Here is a 4,224-nt window from a genome sequence, read left to right as displayed (position 1 = left end):
AGAGAGGAGGAGGCATGCTGTAGATGATAGAGAGAATGTAGAGAGGGACAACTAAAAATATGGCAATTTGAAGTGTCATATGGAAATTTAATAAAGTATGAGCTCCCTAAACATATATGAGCATAATGTAAGTGAAATCACCACATAATGAGAAATGCAGAGCCACAACTGGTCATCTTTAGCATCAAATGAAGCTTCCCATACTAATAATTGGTTACGTGTAGTTGAGTTGTTGGTCTATGGGTTCCATGGGAATCTCTAAATAATCCTGGCTGTTATCATAATTACAGGTTGCTCTCTGCAAACTTACTATAAGGCCCTATTCCTGAGGGCAACACCTATATAATTAATTCATAGGGAGAAATCTAGATGGTTCCTACATACAGTCTTCATCCCTACATTGCTGCTTCTTAGGCATAGGAAGATACACTACATGCTACAGAAGGAGAAATATAAACACCTTTCCAGTCACAGAATCTTAGATCTCCAATGGGGATCACTCTGCAAGGATATGCTAGAGCAATGATGGCACAAATCTTATGGGAGTAACCAGCCAATATCTCATTTGACTTAAGGCCCACTCTAGGAAATAGAACCTATATAAGAGACTGATTTGGGTGACCTTAACTCGAATCTGTGTAACCCAGAGACTTAGCATAAAACTGAGTACTACTGTTCTTAAGAAATTTCATTGTAATGAAATGACTTATAATGATCATAAGCTCTTAGATCAATTCATGTTCAACAAAAGAAAACTCCTGCAGCAGAAGAGACACACTCTGCTCTAAATGTCATGTCTCTCTCAAATCCCTCCTCTCAGCAATTAGCGAACCACGTGGAAGAGAAGGCAGAGGAGATGGAGGACACTGAAATACAAGGCCCTCTAAATCAACATTAACAAAGCTCATATGAATTCACAGAGATTAAATCAGTATAGAGACAAGACATGCACAGATATAAAAAGGTCCTCTGTTTATAGATTATCGCATCCAGGTTAGTGTTTTATGGGATTCATTAGTGCAGAAAAAGAGGACTCTGTTTTCTGTGTCTTCTCTTGGGATTTTTTTTTTCTTTGGTTGTATTTTTTCTAATTCTGATCATTTAGTTTTATCAAATTAAATTGGTTAATTATTGTATTTTATATATATTATTTATATATACTTCATATTATTTTATAAAAAATCATATTATTTTACCTTAGGAGCCTCTTTCCTTTTCTAAAGAGAGACTACACTTGAGTAGATTTGGATGGAAAGGTGGTGGGGAGTAACTCAGAGGAACAAAGGGAGTGACAACCACCCTCTACTATGAGATATATTCAGATATATCATGTGAGAAAAGAAATCTGTATCCAATAAAAGGGAAAAAAGAATAAGAAAAATACATTTGGTTTCTTATTGTTACAACTGTATGTATGTAAACATTTAGACTTACTGTACTTGAAAAAGGTTGCTATAAATTTGGTTAAAAAAGATGTGATGGTTTGTATAAGCTCATTGCATGGAGTGGCAGGATTAGAAGACCTGGTCCTATTGGAGTAGGTGTGTCACTGTGGATGTGGTTTATAAGTTTCTAATTCTACCTGCCTGGAAGCGAGTCTTCCACTAGCAGCCTTCAGATTAAGATGTAGAACTCTCAGCTCCTCCTACATAGTGTCTGCCTAGATGCTGCCATGCTCCCACATTGATGATAATGGACTGAAACTCTGAACCTGTAAGCCAGTCCCATCTTAACCTGCCCCCAGTCCACCTGCAAAATCTATTCTATTTTCTCACTACCTAGAGACCCATGTGTTATCATTAAAGCTCTTCTTGTTCCTTAGCGTTTCTAGGCCATCACTATTTATTTTTTTCTTTTCTTTTCTTTTAATTTTTTTCTTTTTAGTTTTTTTCATAGTCCAGTCTTAGTCCACACACCCCCACATTCCCCTCTGTAGGTTCCTCTCACTCAATTCTTCTTGCCCCTCTCCCCAAGCTTCAAGAGGATGGCCCCTCTCCCTGGGGTCTCAAGTGTCTGGAGGGTTAGCTACAGCTTCTCTCTCTGAGACCAGAGCAGGCTGTCATGTGTCACATATGTCAGATTGAGTTTCAAGTGGTCCCTCTGCACCTTCCTCTGCTTCTTGCTTTCATGTTCTAATTCCTTGGGGTGACTACTGCCAGCAGAGCGGCTTTTAGAGCCTTGGTGCTGTTTGGCTTCTTCCAAACACTTGTGCAATCCAAAAGGATCTTCCTCAAACTGAACTTTTCCTCCTCGGCCTCTCTGTCTCTGGTCTGAACCAGCAAAGGCCTTCCCGGGAACAAACCAGTTGGTCTTGATCCTGTTTTGGAGGTCATTGCCATCCATGTCCTTGTCCAGGTTTGGACTGGGTCTGTAGATACTCTGAGCCATACCTTTGCCACCTCTCCAGGCCTGGTCATAAACATTGTTAATTTTGTCTTCTCCACCTGCAAACCCACTGTCCATTCCCTGGGACTGGTTAAAGAGCCTTTGGTCATACTGAACTTACTTGGAAGGTAGAGGCTTGGGCACATCAAGAGCAATGACTTCACTGATATCTCGGTTTTCATTCCTCTGTAGATTTGACCTCTTGTCAGGAGCTGCCCCGAAAAAGTTCCGGTCATGCCTCTCTTTCTGCCTGTCATGACGGATTTCATCTCTCCATCTTCTTCTTTCACTTAAGTTCAGATCCCAGCTCTCCTTTCTCTGGCTGTCCGGGCCATTTCTCTGAGTTTCTCCTCGTGTTTCTCCTTTTCTTTTTGAGCCCTCTTTTGCTCCAGTTGGGCTCGCAGTTCCACCCCCTCAAGGACACTCCTTCCAGTGAGGTGTAGCGCTTCGGCCAGTTTGGCAAAATTTCCATTGATGCGGACACTCTGAAGTCCCCTTCCATCGGCAGCCAGCCGTTTATCCAGTGGGATGGTATAACTCTTGGAGTTCTTCCACTTGGATATATATGGCAGGATCTTCCACGCCTGCTGTTCCTTTACATTCTCTTCGAAGGAAGAGAGTGCATCACAGGGACAGGAGGACAGGGTGGTCTCTGGGGAATCTTCTTATTGAATCCTGGAGGCTCCATAGGGTCTCTCTGCATTTCTACGAACCGAACAACCCTGTTTAGCTCCTGAACTGAATGCTCCTCCTCGCTGAGATAGCATGTAGAGAAAATGTTGAACGGGAGGCAGCTTCTCAGCTGCAGGGACAAGCTTGGCCGCAACGATCTTCCTTGAAGAGATCTTCTCCAAAGCGCTTCTTGTCCTTTCTGTTGTTGCTTTAATGGTCTCTTCATCGGGCCTTTGCAGTTCCAGGTCCTCTGGATTCATAACCTCCTTTGGAACTAGGTCAGTATATTTGGTATAAATGACCTTGTCTTTGGGATGTCCCTGTCGAGCAATGGCGCCATAGTTAACTTTCCCTTCCTCATCCAACTGAATGTCCAGAGCATTGGACCCCTTTTTCTGTTGCCCCATATCCAGAGGAAACTGGGGCACATGAATTTCAGGGAAAGTATCTCCATTTCCGATATCCTCCAGCGACCAAGGAATCCAGCCTTTCCTGGATCCATAGGAGCGAGGCTCCCTTCTAGAGGAAACCATAGAGGTCTGCAGTGATTTCTGCGATCTTGCCCTTTCTTCAACGCCAAGTTGGTCCTGAGATAGCTGAGTAGGTGCAGGTAAAAAGCTGGCGAACGACATCTTCTTCTGCTTCTTCAAGAAGAGGTCACAGCTTCCAGAGGGCAAGTCTTTGTAGTAAGGAGGAACACAATGGAAAATATTCTCAGCGCACAGGTGCCCTGACTGAAAGGCCCTCTAGGCTTGGCAGTTCTTTGAGTGTCAAGTGTGGCAGCCATCCACCGGTCTGTAGTCCAGATATCCCCTCAAAGGATAGCTGTGAATGGGAAGTCCAAGAATCCAGTAACTAGTTTCTCGGTCACAAAACACTAGTTGTTTCAAAGGGTCTTCTGTTGGAGGAGGTTCCAACAGATTTGCTGGCAAGTCATGCAAGCTGTGGAACAATTGTGATTGAGTCTTCCTTCTTCCACTGTCTTTAGGTAGGTTTCTAGCAGAGGGTGTGGCCCAGATCTGTACCACCACACCCTGCCCTGGGGCTTGCTTTGTTCCAGGCTGACCTTGAATTCAGAGATCTCCTCACCTCCAAATCCTGGGATGAATGATATGTGTTACCTTGACTGGGCCTAACCTTATTACAGACACTGTGCCTCAAGATCTC

The 4,224-nt window shown here is 43.4% G+C and overlaps 1 pseudogene; it reads right to left on the bottom strand.

Annotated features, from left to right (window-relative positions):
* Positions 1 to 2,025: 2,025 nt before the first annotated feature.
* On the bottom strand, positions 2,026 to 3,689 carry LOC127691160 (SNW domain-containing protein 1-like; annotated as a pseudogene).
* Between the last annotated feature and the right edge of the window lie 535 nt (positions 3,690 to 4,224).

The sequence above is a fragment of the Apodemus sylvaticus genome, chromosome 8 (genome assembly GCF_947179515.1).
Source record: "Apodemus sylvaticus chromosome 8, mApoSyl1.1, whole genome shotgun sequence".
NCBI lineage: Eukaryota > Metazoa > Chordata > Mammalia > Rodentia > Muridae > Apodemus > Apodemus sylvaticus.
The sequence above is the reverse complement of the archived record's forward strand: the minus strand, read 5'-3'. Positions and strand labels throughout refer to the sequence as shown.